The sequence below is a fragment of the Prionailurus bengalensis genome, chromosome A2 (assembly GCF_016509475.1).
Source record: "Prionailurus bengalensis isolate Pbe53 chromosome A2, Fcat_Pben_1.1_paternal_pri, whole genome shotgun sequence".
In the NCBI taxonomy this organism is placed as follows: Eukaryota; Metazoa; Chordata; class Mammalia; order Carnivora; family Felidae; genus Prionailurus; species Prionailurus bengalensis.
The window spans coordinates 28,842,701-28,863,123 of NC_057348.1; the positions used below are offsets into that span (position 1 = coordinate 28,842,701).

The 20,423-nt window shown below is 38.9% G+C and overlaps 1 protein-coding gene across 2 annotated transcripts in view; it reads right to left on the reverse strand.

The window, feature by feature from the left end:
- Positions 1 to 20,423, reverse strand: part of FHIT (fragile histidine triad diadenosine triphosphatase) — a 1,429,439-nt gene that overhangs the window by 1,197,035 nt on the left and 211,981 nt on the right. The window lies entirely within an intron of this gene.

Sequence of the window (20,423 nt, forward strand, 5' to 3'; positions counted from 1 at the left end):
TCATAAACGTTTACTGTATGTACGTATATTATACCTTTTTTTTTTTAAATATCATTTCAGAGGATCAGAATTAGCTACATAAATGAACAAATGGTGATTGCTCTCTTCAGGAGAATGCCAACCTCAGAACCATTTGGGAGCTCATTCGCTTCTAAGGTCGTGTCCCCCTTTCTATATTCAATAGCTCTACCCACGCTGTCAGCCACAAGGAAGGCAAAAAACCACAGGGCTTTGTGACAGGACAACTGGGAAGCATGTCAAACTGTGGCCATGACTAACTTCTCAAAATCTATTCCTGCACCTGGCAAGAAGTGCCCGCTTGGCACCATACCCTCCATTTGCACTGAATGCATCTGCATTAAACGAAAGCTCAAGGGGGTGCAGCCTCTCCCATATCAGAAATGTATCGCAGGTACCTGGGTGCTCTGTAAAGAATAAAAATAATAACAGGCTGCGGAACAACTGAAGCTCAGAGCATATGTTTAGGCAGCACTTTTTGGCATTTTAATGAGGGAAACTGAGAGAGCTTCCAGCATAGGAAAAGAATCTAAATGGAATTATTTCATTTCCCTGATAAAGCGCCCAACCCACGATGCAAAAGCCATTAAATCTCATCATGTGGCGTTAAAACATGTTTTGCGGCTAAGATCAGCCAGAGATGTGCCCAGGGCAAATTTTTATGACCATATTATTGTGACTTGAAATTCAAATCAGTAGACTAGCTAGAAATTCACGCTCACTGGAACCGTTCAGTTTTTCTGCCTCTATCTCAGTGACAAAAGGTAGCAAAAGAAACCTTGCTTTCCTGGAAAAACACTAAGAATAAAACAATTCGGGGCTAGTTTTCACAAAGTAATAACAGGCCATACGTAATCGATTGCCTTTAGTCTGCATCTCTGGATGTCACAAATCACAGATACTACTGCTTCAGCAGGACGAACTTCCATTCCGGAGTCAGGCTGTCCATTCTGGTGCTACCTGACACCAGGTTAGTACCTTTAATGCACACTTTACTGCGTCGTTCTTCAGTTTCTTCTTCACTGGCGCTCTCCTACTCCCAACAATGCGACATGTCCTTCCTGTGTGTTCACTCGCTATCCCTAATGGGAGGCAAAAGGGAAATCCTTCTAGAAGTGAATTGATTTGGACTTAGGATCTCACCTCAGGCTGGCAAGGGAACGTGAACTATCCTGGGAGAGAAAACACTTTCCTGTGAAATCATATCCTAACTCCCTCCATTAAAACCCTAGAATTACACTAAAAGCAGGAAAGAAATAATAAAATTATACCAACGCTTTAGTCTACCAAACATCGAGCAGCTGTAGCCATAAAAAAAAAAAAGAATAAATAATTCATCCGAAACTCTCTTTCTTTGCACCTCACAAGGCCTCATAGCATCAGTTGCAAAAGGAGATCTGAACCAGGGCTTAGGAATTTTGAGTTATGCCTCAGCCACCATAGGAACCATATCCCTCTGCCTTACACTCCTTCCGTATGTAAGGCTAGGGGCTTTCCGTCATGTAGCCAGAAACCACATGTGTTCAGTTAGTGACTGAAATGTTACTAGTCTGAACTGAGGTGTGTTGTACTAAATATGTACAGAATTCGAGGACTTAGTATCCCCAAAAAAGAATGTAAAATATTTCCCAATAATTTTTAAATATTGATGATATATTGAAATGATAATATTTTTTGCATATTGGGTTTAATAAAATATATTATTAAAATTAATGCCACCTCTTTCTTTTTACCTTTTTAATGAAGTTATTTTTCCATTATGTATATGACTCTCATTGTATTTCATTTGGGTGGCACTGATCTAGACTATTCTGAATTGTGATTGGGGCTAGGATACTTTCCTTGTGGAAATGGGGAATTATCATCCTAACAGTGCCTATAGACACTTTGTCTGTCTTAAAGGGTGGAGAATATAGGGGAAGAGGCAACAATGTAATCGCCAAGTGCATTACACATTTCATTAAGCTGATACTTTTCTAAGCACATTGCAAGAAAGAAAAAAAAATAGGAAAGAAAATGTATGACATAGTCCCTTATCCTCCCGAAACAGTAATGAGCCAATATTAATTTTCAAATCAGACTACCTTAAATTTGCTTTCTGCTTCTAGCATCAGTTTCCTCATTTGCAAGAGAAACGCATATACTTCCTTTTTAGAAAATTAAATGAGATAATATAGATCAATGCTTAAAGTACCATTGAGCACTAAGCTAACGGGAAAGATTTTGGCCTCAGACATGTTGAGCCAGGAGCTAGAGGAACAGTGAGATTAAAATGTGTCTATTAAGCAGTTGGGAATCTAAGGCTGGAGACCAGGAGAGAAACAAATGGATCAAATCACTCTAGCAAGCTTGCCCAACAGCCACTGCAAACTCAGAAGTACTGTGAAGCCAGACAGGTGAGAAAATGAGTGAAGCCAGGCATGCAGGGAGAGCATGCATGCATTGCTAAGCGGGGGACAAGTACCCCATCTAAACCACACACCCCTGGTTCAGCTCTGGAACTATCACCAGGGCATAATAATAGTGCAGTGTTGCCAGATTTTCCAATTTTTAAAGGGAATCTAGAAATTGACATTTTTAAATGTTTAGAATTTTTTTTTTAAGGCACTCATGCTAGATAGAGCCTATGGGGAAACAGTTTACTACATCTGCTGTCTAGAAGGTCAACAAGGTAACTTGCTAGACGCCTACCACATGAAAGTTAATGTAAATCTCAAATAAAATTCCCACCTGCCCCAAAACATCTGAGCTACCAAAGCAGGGGAGGGAGATTCACCTCTCCTTCCTCTCAGCTTCACCTGCAGCAGAATCCGGGTGCCTGCACGACATCTGTCCCAGTGGTCTGTCTCTCTCCCAGCCCCTGACCTGGATGTTCTGTAGAATGTTTCAAAGAGAGCTACAGAAGCTCCTGGACTCTGCAGGAGACACGTGACATGATCCAAGGTGCTCCTCTGGCTATTACTCACTGCCTACTTTAGGTCTCTCTGGAATATTCTGTTTCAGTGTCAGGCACTCTCTGCTGCCCATTTGGGTAAATACATTACCACATTGTGTAAGCGTGTACAATCTGTACACCTGAAAGACCTGCCTTGCAGAATAATTTTTTATTCTATCACACTTTAAAAATATACATAAAAAAGGAATAAATACTAGTGGCCCCTCTATATCTATTGTAGGGAGTAAAGGGATTTCCAGCTGAAAAATTGAAATTACAGTAGTCACTCCTTCCTCAGGTAAGTGATTCGTAGGAAATGCATTTTAAAGAGGATGACTTTCAGGCGAACATTTTAATTTTAATTTAACCTTCCCAGAAAATGAAGTGCTTTGTGTCGATTCTTTTGGTTTTATTTAAGGCATAAAAATTAGTTCTGAGCTGTGATAATTGTGGGCTTAGGAATGTAATCATTCCAAGCACCACTTCTGACTTGCTCAGAAACCCTACAGATCTTGAGTTGCTGTTTATTGCTAATTCAAAGTTGGCAAGTTATTTACTTGTGAAGCAGAACTTGAAGTCAGAGTACAGTGGAAAGGCTGGAGGTGAATTGTTCTGTTGTGCTTTCAACAGGTTACCCAAAGACTGGATGCATGGTGTGGTGCCAGGCATGCGTGTGGGAATGGGCTTCTCTAGCTGTTAATCTCCTCAATTAAAATGGGAACAGTGCCATGTTCCAAAGGTGGGCGAAAATATCAGATTTAATATTAAACCAGAGGGGTGCCCGGGTGGCTCAGTCGGTTAGGAGTCAGACTTCGGCTCAGGTCATAATCTCGCGGTCTGTGAGTTCGAGCCCCAGGTCGGGCTCTGTGCTGGCAGCTCAGAGCCTGAAGCCTGCTTTGGATTCTGTGCCTCCTCTCTTTGCCCCTCCCCCGCTCATGCCTCAGTCTCTCTCTGTCTCTCTCAAAAGTAAATAAACATTAAAAATGTTTTTTCTTAATATTAAACCAGAATTCTACCTTTTGAAACCAGTCACAGATAGGACAAATAATCACAGCTCCTATCAACCACGTTTATGATTTTTGGACTTAACTGTGGCCTTTTGTTGCTGTTATGAAGACCCAACCTAATTATCACTGCTTATATTTTATCGTTTAAAGTAAAATAAGGCGGTTGGCCATGAACACTTTTGACATCCAAAGTACAGTTGGTAAACTACTCCTAAACATTCTAGAATTATGTGTTTGAATCCATGACAACACACATACATATATATAATCAACATCAACTGAAGTGCCATATGGCATTTTCCCCCCTTCTTTATAATAAGTAGAGGTTCCCTGAAATGTTCTCACAAAAGCAAACTTACACTTAGTATGGGGCACATTCGAATGGAGATTCCTTTGACCAGAGTTATAATTTTCACACAGCACTCTGCCTGAAATTTATGGTACAGAAAACGTTGAAATTAACTTAATTAAAATGTCTGGCATATATCTGTATTTAATGTGATTAATTATTTTTCAGTAATTCAAGAAACAGGTAAAGATTTCACCCTAATTGTACATCTCCTAAAATTTCCATATCAGAAACAATAATAGAAATTACTACCTGCCTGAATATTTACAACGTGCTTCCAAGTGTTTGGGAGGAGAACAGAAGACGCGCTGCTGACCTGTGTGCTGGCCTGGGTCTCAAGACGCATTCTGTGGGAACGCTTTGGTCTGTTGCTGCCATTCCTTATGTGTCCGTTTAAAAGTATGTGCTAGCAACTGTGTAATACCAGGCCCCTTGCCAGACTTTAGGATCGCAACAATAAACATGGCTTTTCCCTGCCCTCAGGCACCTTACAATCTCCTTCACTCAGCATCTAATTGATGCAGGGAAAAGGGGTATCTCAAGGCCACAGATTACAACACGCAAGAATAAAAACTGGGACCACCTGAGTGTTTGTCTATCTCTTTGTTTGGTTCTTTCTAGGTGGCAGTACTTTTACATAAAAACCTGAGTTTCTGGCTTCTCTTTAAACAAACAAACAAAAACATCTTATCAGATCTTAGCACAGGAGACCTGAAACCCCTCTTGGCATCAGCTGACGGGATCCAAGTGGTGGCACTGCACTGCCCGGTCCGTTGTGTGTGCTTTTCTCTGGGTCACCAGTGTCCCCGCCTCTCCCAGTAGGTTCATATGTCACTTGTTTCCATTAGCTGCTTGGTTCTGGTATGGTAGTATTGAGTGTTTGACCCTGCTAGAAGTGACAAGTAGTCAGAGTGCCTGGTTCTAGCCCTGCGCTTGACGCTTATTTAACATGCAATCTAGCATGAGTTCTTAACCGTGTGGACGCTCAGCTTTCAGTTTTCTCTTCTAGAAGGAAAAAAAAATTATATATACATATACATATATATATATACACAAAGATATATATGTATATATATATACATATATACAATATATACAAAGATATATATGTATATATATATATACAAAGATTAAGGACAAAACTAAGCTTTCTGAGCATGGCAATCATGAAGCTCCAGAGAGAAATCTATGGAAGGGTTTCCCCAACCTGGGTAGCACTGGGCAAAGGAACAGTATTGTTGTAATTGTATTTTCAGAAGACATATCTTGAAACTCAGAAAAAATAGCTTGTGTCTGATTATGGTAAAGACCACAAAGTACTCTCAACTGAATTAAATCTCATCACATGACCTCTAGGAGAGAACTATGACTTGACCTTGACCTGATTAAAAAACCTGGGCTGAAAATGATCAAGGAACATGCCCTGTCATGAAATGCTTACATTTTTAGCAAGTCAACTTTCCAGACTGTCCCCATGATGTTCATACCCACGAAGAGACCTGGAACAAGTCACACAACCAAACGGAACATTAACCCGTAAGGTGAACTACCATTTTCCAGGGATATACTCTGGATAGAGCATAGGAGGTTTCTGAAGAGGAACACTTTTTTTTTAATGTTTTTATTTATTTTTGAGACAGAGGGAGACACAGTATGAGCAGGGGAGGGGCAGAGAGAGAGAGGGAGACACAGAATCCAAAGCAGGCCCCAGGCTCTGAGCTGTCAGAAGAGAGCGGGGTTCTAACTCACGAACCGTGAGATCATGACCTGAGCCAAAGTCAGACGCTTAACCGACTGAGTCACCCAGGCGCCCCAGAGGAGGAACACTTTTTAAGGGGTATTACATGTAGCATCAGGGAAATATGTTGAATAAATATTTAGAACATATACTTATACGGACTTTTAATAAACTGGTAGTGTTAACAGATTTTGAGGATGCACTGTCAATAAATGTCTCTCAACATTACATCATTTTCTTGGAGGCTGTTATCAGTAAGCAGGTATCCAGTAGCCTCTGAGAAAAACAAATGTCCTTAATTTTATTAAAGTCTACTTTTATTAATCCCCTTCCTACTCTCTATTTGCACCATCTGAACTATAGTTCAGAAAGATAGATGAAAATGGACCCGGCTCACTTTCACACATATTTTTTCAAGACCCAGATACAGGTAAAGTCTGATTTAAACACGAATTAAAGGAGTATCATGTACCTTTAAGGAAAGACTCTCCATAGGAATGGTAAGCTTTTCTAATGCAGTTACATTTTTATTAGGCTTACAAAAATTCAATTTCCTAGTGACTTTAGGTACACATTGATTGAACAAAGTCAAATATATAATCTTTTTTAAAAACATGCACCGGCCTTATTTAAGTTTCTTCCACGGCTCACAATAATTGAGGTAGGGAAAATTCTAAATGAACAAGCAGAGGAGAGACTTGAGAGAGCAGAGAAGCTCTCGTGTAGTTAATTTAGAGGCACGGTGGGAAATAAATCAGGAGCCATGTGAAGAGTAACCAGTTCTTGGTGGGAGGTGTATATCACTGAGTAATGTGCAAAGTACTGTTTACACACCGCGATCAGCTGGTGGCTAAGGAAAAAAAAAAAAAAGCTTAAAGATAATGGCACTGCCACCATCATGTCTAAACATCCAAATTAAGTGAAGAAACTCAGACTGGAGCACCAGGTAGAGAACACAGTGCCAGGAAGCATACACATAGCATGCAAGAATTAAACATATTAACAGCAATTGCAGAAGATGTCATTGCAGCCTTGTGTAAACTTTCTGAAACAAGAATCTACAAAACTGGCTATGTTTGGTGATGGTTCTTCATAAAAGCAGATGGTCCCAAGAAATCTAAAAGGATCGTAAGCCAGGGTTCTCAGGTTACATAAATTTCAAAAACTGGAGAGAAATGCCTACCATTCCAGGTTTTTATCCTCCTCAGTGAAGATTTTGAAAACAAATAGAATTATCAGCTAGAATGGCCATCAAGTCATTTAAAAAAAAAATAACCAAATAAATAAATGAATAAAATCATCTAGGAGAACTGGATCTCTTTACAATGGGCAATTGCATTTAGGAAAAACAGTAAAAAACCTGCAAATGAGTTTTAGGCAGGTTAGGTTTCCCGTGATCCAGAGTCTTCACATATTTAGTTTGAAGGAGGTTTTGAAAGGAATGCTTTTAGGTCAACATCTGTGAAAGGAAAAGGAGGGAGAGAAAGGAAGCAGCATCGGCTGATGGGGAAGTCCCAATGTAGCTTGTGGGGATTAACGAAGATGGGGTATCTTGTGTTGGGAGCAAAGGGCAGAGGGCTTTACACCCTCCAGTGATAAGTCACCACAGACAGGCTACCTCATGAAAGAGGTGCCTGCCTCTGGGAGAGGTGGGGTAATGAGTCCTTAGCTCCTGAAGGAGGATCTGGGCAATGCATCAAACAGTTCATGCAACACCTGTGTCTCAGACTAATGAAAATACTTTAAACCACTGGCATTAGGAACAATCACCTATAAGCTTTTAATCTTAAAGGTCACTATAATGCAAGGGCTACTTAAGACACAATAGTAAAACATTAACAGGTTAAAAGCTTTCAATGCTCTCATATTGTCTGATAACATCTCCAAGAAAATCAATCCTCTTGCTGTTTGAGATAAAATCACTTCCTAAGTATCAACTCTACAAGGTGGTTCCAGAAAAAGATGGCGTGGCCTCAATTTTCTCTGCTCTATCATTTTTCACTCTAAATAAAGCTAAACATCCTGGATATTATTCAACAGAAAATGATAAAAAGAACTCTAAAACCTGGGAAAAAAAGAAGGCAGACTGGCTCAGGACCTCAGAACTTCAAGGAGAACAACACGGTGAATCCCTAGTTTTCTGTTTATCTCCCATATACCCTTAGCTGAGTTCCAGAGAGGCCTGCCACCCCAAAACACCAATAGAAAGAGCCTGCTGTCTCAGACAAAAGGACCAGAAAAGGGAAGCCCCATCGAAACTTAATGGGGAGCTTCAGTCCCACCACAGGGCACCGATCGCAAGCTGACGTACAACAGCAGCAGTGAAGCTCTGGACCAACCATACTATGTATCTTACAAAGGAAAAGTATGTAGACTATATAAAGAATTCTCAAAACTCAACAGCAAAACAAAACAAAACAAAACAACATCCAATTTGAAAATGGGCAAAAGACACAAGAAGACATTTCACCAAAGAACATATGCAGTGGCAACCACATGAAAAGACATTCAACATCATTATCTTTCAGAAAAATACAATTTAAGGGGCACCTGGGTGGCTCCATATGTTAAGCATCCAACTTCGGCTCAGGTCATTATCTCAGTTTGTGGGTTGGAGCCCCACATCAGGCTTTCTGCTGTCAACACAGAGCCTGGAACCTGCTTCCGATCCTCTGTCTCCCTCTCTCTGTGCCCCTCCCCTGCTTGCACTCTCTCTCTCCCTCTCTCAAAAATGAATAAACATTTTTTTAAAAAAAATACAATTTAAAATCATAATAAGTTATCACTACACGATGCCTAAAACAAAAAGAATGATAACATCAAAGGCTGGTGAGGATGCAGAGAAAGTGATCAGTCACACATTGCTGGTGAAAATGTACAATGCTATGCCTAATCTGGAAGAAAGTTTGGGGATTCCTTTTAAAACAAAAAACTGACTTATTATGTGACCCAAACTATACTGTTAGGCATTTGCCCTAAATAAATGGAAACATTTTCACACAGAAACTTGTACATGAATGTTCACAGCAGCTTATTTGTAATAGACAAAAACTAGAAATTATCCAAATGTCCTTCAATAGGTAAATGGTTAAACAAACTTCAGTACATCGATAACATGGAATATTAATCAGCAATTTTTAAAAAGCCAATCTCAAAAGGATATCTACTACATGGTCACTTTTATATAATATTCATGAAATATGACAGTTACAGAGATCAAGAACAGATTAGTGGTTAGGGATGGGGGGACTAGATGAGTATGGCTATAAAGAAGTGGAAAGTGTGAGTTCTTATGATGGTACAGGTAAGTGATTTCTGTTGGTGATTTCATGAAGCTACATAGGTGATAAAATTGCTTAGACACACACACACACACACACACACACACACACACACACACAACACACAGAGTGCCTATACAACTGGTGACCTGAATAAGCTCTATGGATTGTACCAGGGTCAGTCTCCTGCGGTTTACATTGTACTATAGTGAAGCAAAATGTCAACATCGGGGATGGATAAAGGGCACCCAGACCTTCCCTATACATTTCTTTGATAGCTCCTATCAATCTATAATTATTTCCAAATTTAAGGTTTTCTTTTTTTTTTTAATCCAGATTTACTGGTTGTTGAGGGGAAAAATTCCTAATCTAGGTATTGTTTCCTTTGTGATTGCCTTGTATCTTCATCAATCATTGAAAGCAGATCTTAGACCCTAACCTCCAGTGCCCATTCCTCCAACAACCTCTCCTTCTCTCAGGCTCAATGTCCTCCTTTACACTCCTTCTTACAGTTGGCAGAAAGTAACTGGAGAGACCAGAATCCCTTTCATGGCTTACCAACACTCCACACCTGTTCCCAGGATATCTTTAACTCTGTCTTGGTCCTATTCTACCTCTGTTGTCCTCACCATCTCCAGACCTGATGCATCAAGGATGCTGCTGGAAAGGGTTTGGTTGTAGTCCTCCCCTATCAAACATAGACCAATTTTGACTGCTTGTGGCATTTTGCCAGTGATATGTGTGTGTGTCTTTGCACATACATGTGTATACATGCATGTATGTGTGTGTGTGTATATATATGTGTGTGTGTACATATATATGTGTGTGTGTACATACACACACACACACACACACACACACACATATATATATATATATATATATATATATATATATACACACACACCTAAAGCATGGGAGAAGGGCTTTAAGTTTTTATATAAATAATTTATTGTATATAAATTCTCCCAAAAGAAATCCATATCAGTCTACAGAAAGTGTCGCTCTCAAGGGACTCATACCAGTTGTCTGTATATTCAGACCAGTGATAGCCATTTGCAATCTGCAAAGATGTAATGTATAAATGTGAAGGGAACTACCACACTGCTTATCCCTTTGTAAGATTAAGAAATTCACTCTAATTTAAAAGTTAGCTGAATTCTTACTTTTTTACAAATTAGACTTTAAAAGACAGCCATTGAATTGACCAAACACTACCAGTTTTTAATCCTGATATTGAAGTCTATCAAAATATTAGTGATGAGAGCTTTCATTTGAAAAATGCTGATAATTCTAATATTCAATTATAATATGCATTTCACTACTACACTGTATTTATGCCCCTTAAAAGCCAAAGATAGGACTGCTTTCATACTGATTTCTCCAGTGCGTATCATTAATTAAAAGGTAAAAAACTATTACCAGAGTATCTGCAATCTGGCTTTTAAAGTAAAAAACATCAATATCCAGTAATTGAGAACACTTAAGAACAAATTTAAATAAGTAAAAAAGCCAGCAGAGAAAAAAATGTTCTGTATTATTTCAAATTATAAACAGATCGGTATATACTACTGAAATGTTATAATTGCCCACGCCTTCCAGGCTTCTATCCAATTTTTCCCCAATAGCAGGTGCTAAAGAAAAGACATACAGTCATACGTATCCATTTGTATAATGTTTACAGATATAACACATCAACAATATATTGTTTGAGGTTTTTATGGAAGCTAACATCAAGAATCAAAATGTTTTCTGCCTGTGTACTTGTATACTTCAATTCATGTTCATCCTTAGAAGTAGTTGGATAGATTATTAAATTATGGCTGGACTAAGTACACACTAAAGCATAGTGGTGTACTTGTACTGAGGACACAAAGATGAATAAAATGTTCCCTATCCTAAAGGAGGGCAAAGTCTAGTATTAGAGCTACATGAATAGTGTACAAATCAAAGAGCTCAAGTATAGAGTATGTCCATAGTGAAAGGGAATGGCTTAACATTAGTTGAGACTGATAACATAGAATATAATAGTGGTAATAGCAAGGATGGCTTAAGTATCTTTAGCTCTCTGATCTACTCTATCAGCATCTATCTAAACCATCCCAAATAAACAGTGTGCCTGGTATGTACAAGCAGTTTCAAAAACTGTCCCCTGTTCTACCAGTCAGGATCCTAACAGGACACAAAGGATACACTCAAATTAAAACTAATTGAGGAGGGCCTAAAAAAAAGGGGGGGTGCTATTTACAAAAATGTGGATAGTATGCAGGCAAACTATAAGGGCTATTCAATACTCTGGAGCTGTCATCATCCTTATGCCAAAAGGGAGAAAGGGAAAGAAGTAGTGAAAGGAAGGAAGAAGCTTGATGAAGATGTTAATCTTAAAACTAACCATCACTGCCAGTAGAGGGACACAACCACTCCAAGTGGCCCCAAAAGGACAAATTGAGGGCAACTAATATCCTATCCTCACTATCCTCCCTTCCTCTAATCTCTTGCTTGGATTTGGATTCTCAATTGGCCAGAAGGCAAAAAATCTTTCAATAAAATCCATACAGAGCAGCAAATGGAAAAGAGAATCTGATTCCTACTCTTCAGAAAATCAGGAGCTCCCTACTGCCTAGGGCAGAGCTGTTAGGAAAATTAAATGATAGAAGCACATTAGGCATACAAGTATGATTTCAAACATAGGTAAATGAGAAATGTAACATTAAATACACAGTTAAGATTTTTCTTCATTATACAATTCCATTTGTCAATTATCTATGCCTCCTGTCATTTCCTCTCTATATGAGAGGTACTTAGGAGAGGGAGAGAAACCAACTTTTCCAGGGTGGGTACTGTGTTTGCAGCACAGAGCCCAACATTTGATATATTTGCCCTCTCATTTAATTCTCTCTAGAAAATACAAGATAGGAATTATTTAGCCTATGGGACAGGTGAAGAAACTGAAAGTCAGATATGTTATCCAACTTGATTATGATTAGAATTACTAACTCAGATGTGTCCAACTCCTAAGCACATGATTTCTCCATTATTTTTATGTGATCAGGTGTAGATGGGATACTTGCCCACATCAGAAAATGTTTTTATCAAATTCAGCAGAATTAGAGAACAAACTTGTGAAAGGTAAAGCATCCATCTGAGGGTTGCCATATAAGAGACAGTCAATAAATAGTAGATAGGAGGGGCACCTGGGTGGCTCAGTTGGTTAAGCATCTGACTTCAGCTCAGGTCATGATCTCACAGTTTGTGGGTTTGAGCCCCACATCAGGCTCTGTGCTGACAGCTCAGAGCCTGGAGCCTGCTTTGGATTCTGTGACTCCCTCTCTCTTTCCCCCTCCCCCTCTTCTGCATGTTCTCTCTCAAAAATAAACATTAAAAATTTGTTTTAAATAGTGGAGAGGAGAAGGAGGAAGAGGAGGTGGTGAGTGATGGTGATGATGGTGATGTGGTGACAATGATGGTCATATGATGATGATGATGACGGTGATGTGACAGTGATGCTGGTGATGAGGTGACGGTGATGATACTGATATGATGGTGACAATGATGGTGATGGGATGATGACAGTGATGTGATGGTGATGATGATGCTGATGTGAGATATAATGATGGTGATGTGATGGTGAAGGTGACGACGACGATGGTGACAGTGATGTGATTGTGATGATGGTGACAGTGATGTGATTGTGATGATGGTGAGGATGGTGATGGTGATGATGGCGATGTGATGGTGCCAATGATGGTGACAGGATGGTGACAATGATAGCGATGATGACAGAGATAACTGATAGTTGTGAAGGTACTGATGATGAACACGCCTCACCTTAACAAAGAGCTAAAGAGTTTCTATAAGTGACACCAAAGGTTCCTTAAATAAACTATCAGTATGTAGTTAAAGATGACATTTTGTTAATACTGATGCCTATTTGTTAATACTGGTTCCTCAATCACAAAAAGAAGCTTTTTCAGAGCACACTGTGTGGCACAGAAGCTTGACTTCTATCAATTTTGGGTTCCCAGACTGAAATCCAGCAATAGTGCATGTGTCACCTACAGCTGATGTGAGGAATGAAGAACAGAATGTGTTCAGAGCACCCTGGGACAGGGCATGGGACACATCATCAAGTTAGTCATTTAAAACTGCTGCGTAGGTTGCTTCAAATGTGGGTTCTTAGCAAGTCTACCTTCAACTAAAGGACCAAGAAATGGGAATGCCCCTCCTCCTTACCAGCCACATTCATACCCACCCTAACTCATCCTAAAAAGTCTAGAATATGAGTGCATAAAGGAGAAGAGCCAACAGAGAAAGGCAACGGAATAAGAGAGCGCATGGACGAAAGCAGTAAGCTGCAGCAAGAGCAGTTTCCACTCTGGTTACGACAACCCTTTGGAAAATAAAAACTGTCTAAAGTCACATTTGAAAATAAAGGCCTTGGTGAATATTCAAATGGCAAAGAGAGTTTGTAAAACAGTTTTACTCAAATAAGCCAGGGTTAACAGTATAATTTTGGTTTGGAAACTTCTTCTTACATGGATTTAGTAATAACAAAAATAATTTAATATGATTTTAACCCTCCAAAAAAACAACCAGAAGGCAATTTCAAGCACTATCTTTAGAGAATTTTTTTTCTTTTGGCAACAAAAAACTGAACCAGAATGTTTTAAAAATTATTCTACCGTGAAGGGTGCTTGGCTGGCTCAGTAGGAGCGTGCAACTCTTGATCTCAGGGTCCTGAGATCCATGTTGAGCATGGAACCTACTAGATAGATAGATAGATAGATAGATAGATAGATAGATAGATAAATTTTTACCAAGACAATAGCATTGTCCATGACCACAGCAAATGCTGAACAACAAAAGTCCTCATGAAATTTTAAATGTTTCATGAACCCAAGGTTACAAATATTTTAGAGTTGACACTTGACACTTCAGATTTATATAATGGACCATTACCAACTTTTGTGTCTAAAATTTCCTTTCTGACAAAAAAATTTACATGAAAAATCAAAAGAAGGCACCAAAGAAACAACAACAGATTGGAGGGAAAAAGTCCTAATATTTTTTTTACAACTAATTTTATTCAAAGAAATGCATTGCCTTTTTAAATAAAATATACACAAAATTTCTCTTTAGATTGAATCTTTCAGGAATAATTTAGTAGAGTCGAAGCTTTAGTAAAAAATACATGAAATACAGAGCGAATAAAGTGCCAGAAAATATCTATTTATACAAATATATACATGGCTAAACTCTGAAACCTATGCAGTGAGAAGTTTCATAATTGGATTTATTGTAGCAATCTATTGATATTTTTGATAGGGAAGAAGAGTGCAACGGAGGAAGGACGAGAGATATGAACCCTGGAATGTATCCTTTGCAATTTGAGATATCAAAGTTTTATGATTTACATTAATGTACTTAATATTTTAATATCAAATGTTGCTTCTTTTATCTTGCTGTCTTACTGAAGAAGCCTATCTAAGAAAAGTTAAGTCTGTATAGGAAATGGTTCATTCATAGCGATAACACGTTTGAATTATAACTTAGCCAATGAAGGGGTGTTGTTCTATATTTTATTGCTTTTGCTATTTCTTTAGTAATCATCTTTGCAGTCTGTCCAAACAATTCTCTGTGCACTGACATTTGCAATAATGTGTTTACATCACAGACCCAGGCCCTGTCATTTGATGTAACAAGAGGCTGTATTTTGTAGCTCCCAGACACTTTGCATACCTCACTTCCTCTTTGGCATGAGAGTATAATCATTTTTTTTCATCTGTCATCTTTAATTACCTTTACAGGCATTAACAACATTTTACTAAAAATCTGCGGAGGGGCAAAAGATTAATTAGGTTGAGTGGGGTTAAGAAATGTCATCTTCTTTTTCTCAGGTGAAGGTCTATTTGATAGCTACTTCATTTTGCGGAAAGCCAAAAAAGGTACTACTTAATTTCCATCCTATCAGTTCTTGGTCTCTTATTAAAAACTGAATCGGGGCACGAAATTAACAATCTATAGTTACAATGCATTCTGACTCTGCCACCGAATTTTGAAGATTGAAGGGAACTTGTGTTCCCTTGTGCATGCAGATGTCCTATTCCACTACAGAATGTGTTCCCTACACTTAGCAGGGGTTGTGATGTCCCACAGAACCCTGTGGTCTGCTTTTTACCTGTTCAGTAGCCCATTCCTCCCTGCAGGTACTGCCATCAATCTTCTCCAATGGGACTGCCCTTGTGTGATTAGAATCTCCTCACCCAGAGATGCCTAAGAGATACACCACCATACTCACCATCCACTCAGGGTCCATAGTTAATGACTGATTAATGCAAAGGGGAGATACAAGCCTGCTCCCTTGCCTCAAAATGGGACCGACTATGTTATAAAGAGCTCCCCATGTGATCAGGCTAACTTCATTAGAAACCACATCCTTGGTAGCTTCTTCCCCTGTCCTGTCCTAATTCCCTTACTCCCTTCCTGGTTTTTCCCAAGAGGCCTGCTTTAATAAATGTCCTGCACAGCAATCCTCATCTCAAGCTCTGCTTCTAGGGAACCCAACCTAAAGCTCCATAGAAGCAAACATTGATGGAAAGACAGGATATAAATGGTGTTCCAGTTTTTGCAGGCTATCAACAATATGTCAGCCATTAAAAAAAAAAAAACTTTGTTTATGCTTATTTATTTTTGAGAGAGAGAGAAAGAAAGACAGAGCATGAGTGGAGGAGGGGCAGAGAGAGAGGGAGACACAGAAACTGAAGAAGGCTCCAGGCTCCGAGGTGTCAGCACAGAGCCCGACGCGGGGCTCGAACCCATAAACAGTGAGATCATGACCTGAGCCGAAGTGGGACTCAGCCATTTTAAAAGTCCCCATCCACAGTGCCTGACAAGCACAAGCTGGTGGTGGGAGTCACATGCCAGTTACATAACTGTGTGAAGGGAAGTTCCTAAGATCTACAAACTCCCCTCATTGACAGAAGCCACTAACTGAATCCTACTCTGGGGAAGGCTGCAGTTACAAGGGCTGCCCTTCTTGGCAGGTGTCAGGCAGTGCCCTATACCGCCATGCTCCACACTTCGGAAGAACAAAAGAAGTCTGGGGCTTACAGAAAAAAAAAAAATAGGACAAGCTGAGTATCAAACTACAAACAGCTATTTGAAACCTCCCTGCTAGAGGTGGTTGTGTTTGTGCCATAGCTTTTGGGTTGAGTCTTGTAATGAAAGGATGGATCACCACTTACTCTACGCTGTCAGTAATAAAAGCTATCAAAACTAAGCCTGAATGGGCCTCACTGTCGCCCTGTAAATCTACCATGGACAGCTTAACGAGGGAGGGACATTATCTTTTCTCACACTCCAATTTTACTCATGTAAGAAATGTGGCCCATATTGGCAATTAACTTGAGAGATTAATTAAATCCAATAGCAACTTCAGTTTCTTCCATGTTGCATTCTGATATCATGTGAACTGTGTGCACTTAGTGCATGTTAAATAATAATTATTAAAATAATCGAACTAATTTGGACTTTTTTCTTGCAGAAAGCTGGCAGCTAACCTCCTTGGCAAATGAATTCCACAATCTGATACAGATACTCAGTATTTCACATAGTCTTCTTCCAAACTCTGTTTTTATTACTCTTGAAATTCCCAACAAATACTGCACAATAATTGTATCTCTTTCCTCATCAATTTCACTCACCAATGGGATTTACTCTATTTTATTGGGTGCTCTGAAGAATGAGGAGGCAGCCAATCAGACAATGCACAAGCTGTGACCCAGCTTAAGGAGTGACAGACAGATTCCCATTGAGTCTCCTTCAAAACAAGGACTGACACTGACATGGGAAGCAAAGAGCAACAGAAGGTGCGATGACAGCCTTCACTCAGTGCCTGCTCTGCTTCTTTCTTATGGGTTCTCAGTTCTATTTTTGTGCTTTCTTCTTTGTAATGCTAAAGTGCTTTCCTCTACTATCATATATAAAATCTGCTTTTAAGAAAAAGGAGTCTTACAAATCTGACCAACTGTTGGGGCGCCTGAGTGGCTCAGCCGGTTAAGCGGCCGACTTCGGCTCAGGTCATGATCTCCTGGTCCCTGAGTTTGAGCCCCTCGTCGGGCTGTGTGCTGACAGCTCAGAGCCTGGAGCCTGTTTCAGATTCTGTGTCTCCCTCTCTCTGACCCTCCCCTCTTCATGCTCTGTCTCTCTGTTTCAAAAATAAATAAACATTAAAAAAATTTTTTTAAAAACAAAAACAAATCTGACCAACTGTCAAAGAGGTAATTACAGTTGGCCCTTGAATAACACAGGTTTGAACTACACAGGTCCACTTATACATGGCTTTTTTCCCATAGAGCACAGTACTATAAATGTATTTTCTCTTCCTCATGGTATTCTTAACATTTTCTTTTCCCTAATTGATTTCATTGTAAGAATACAGTAAATAATATATATAACATACAAAATATGTGTTAATCTACTATTTATGTCATTGGTAAGACTTCTGGTCAACAGTAGGCTATTAGGAGTGAAGTCTGGGGGTGGGGGTGGGGTCAAAAGTTATAAATGAATTTACGACTGTGCAGGGGGGACCGTGCCCCTATCCTGTATTGTTCAAGTGTCAACTGTTTACTGTGTCTGATGGAACTGAGGTCACCAACAGATCACTAATATGAGGACACAGAATTAACATAATCCTGGGCAAAAACAGGAAAATGTGACATTTAAGTAGACTTTCCATAGTGTGGTTACTAATACTACTTAGGAAATAATGAGTAGAGCCTGAATAACTCCTTTCTACATTGGCTGGGGGGAGCTCTATGACGAAAGGTGATATCCTAAATCGGCTGTAAGTCATTAGTGAAGAAAATTTATATTAAAAACCTTTTACGCTGCAAGAAGCTTCATCTACCTAAGTGGCATCTTGAAACTAGTAAGAGATGATAATTAAAATCAAGTCCCAATGTTCCAAGAATAATCATGTCACTTGAAGCATGGTATCTCTAGGCATATCTTCAGTTGTTATTAAAAAAAATCTATACTGTTAATATACATGAAGACTGCCATAGACTGGATGTTTATCCCCATAAAATTCATATACTGAGATCCTAACCCCAAATGTGATAATACTAGGAGGTGGAGGCCTTTAGGCCCATATGATTATATGAGTAGGTCATATAATGGAATGAGTGTCCTTGTAAGAGACCCCATAGAGCTTCCTGGTCCCTTCTTCCATGTGAGGACACAGCGAGAAGGCACCTCTATGAAGCAGAAAGCAGGCTCACACCAGACAATAAATGGGCCACTGACTTGATCTTGGATTTTCCAGGTTCCAGAACTGTCAGAAATAAACTTCTGTTGTTTAAGCCCCCTTGTCTGTGGTTATTTTTGTTTCAGCAACCCAAACAGACTAAGATAATGACAAATGCATTTCTACACATGATGATAAAAAAAGATAAATGATAAATATTTGAATTTATTGATAGGGGGTGAACTTAAATTTGCATCTAACTGAAAACATTTTGTTCAAATGATCCAATATTAGTCCATATTTTTCATTAGGCTATTATTTCAGGCCAATTAATAATCGTAAGAGCTAGTATTATTAAAGAGCTCTTAAAAAGCGCTTTACGTGCATTTAATCATTTATTTGACTCAACAATCCTATGCAGTAGTTACTATGATCATCCGATTTTACAGATGAAGAAATTAAAGTTTAGGGAGGTTAAACTTTAGCCTCTCAGCATCTCAGTTTACCTGCTGCTTTTTCTGTTTGGCCCAGACAACCAAGGAGAGCAAAGCTTCATATTCTGTTCTAATAACTATGGAAGACACTGCAAATACCTGCAAAGTGATGTACCCTAAAACCACAAGCTTACCTTCAGTACGGATCAGTACCAAGTCAGCTAATCATGTAAGAGACACAGTTGAGACTCTTTCTGATATTTCTTTTTTTTTAATGTTTATTTATTTATTTTGAGAGAGAGACAGACAGACAGACAGTGAGCATGAGTGGGAGAGGGGCAGAGAGAGAGGAAGAGAGAATCCCAAGCTGGTTCTGCACTGTCAGCATGAGCCCAGTGTTGAGCTAGATCTCACAAACCGTGAGATCATGACCTGAGCTGAAATCAAGAGTCAGACACTTAACCAAATGAGCCATCCAGGCACCCCTGATATTTCTTATATCACCAGTTTAACTGCATACAAAATAAGTTATTTGGATCTAACACCTATATGAATATTTCTCATTGTAGCAGAATGATACAGGGAAGAGAAGATACAGGGAGCTGACAGCTCTACATTTTACAGAAAGTAAAAGCATAAAAATATAATCTACATAATTCCTGTACTTGATCTTAGCCAAAAAGCCGAGAAGCGATAATCTATATAATTCCTATAAACTCTCAGTATATATAGGAGCAACGGCATAATGATACATTATTGGCAAGATAAAATAATTTTGATTTACCTTCTCTAATATGAAAAATTTGTTTTCTTTAGGTGATCTAATGTTTCCTTCCTCTCCACAAGGTAGAAACCTTTAAGTAATAGGCTATGAACAATTAGATGCACTGGTTTATTTATCAGTTCTTAGATTTAGATTATAGTAGGCTTCTTGTATTAGCTTAGAGAACCTTCCAAATTCTTTACAAATATGGTTATAGAATCCCAGAAAACTGATCCCAAAGAGGCTTCTGTTTGTGATAACATATAGAATAATTCATCATGAGAACTAGGTGCAAAAGACATGAATTCCAAGGATTTACAACTTTCAGTATCAAAGGGTTTACCTTTTATTTTTGACTTCCTCACAATGTATAGAAATTAATCTAAAATGCCTTCTTAGGCAGAAATTTGTCCTCACAATTAAACTGTTGTTGATGAATCCAGATCATGAATATGAACATGAATTACTGACTTCCTCAGAACATATTACAGGGGTTAAACCTGATCATCAATACACCAAATGTCCTTAGGTTATTATGTATCTTCTTTTTTTCTGGTTTTTACAGATTTTATAATAGTGGTATTCCAACCCGAGTTCACAAAATCAAATATGTTTAAGAAAATCAGTTTCCAGATGCTCAACTTTTTT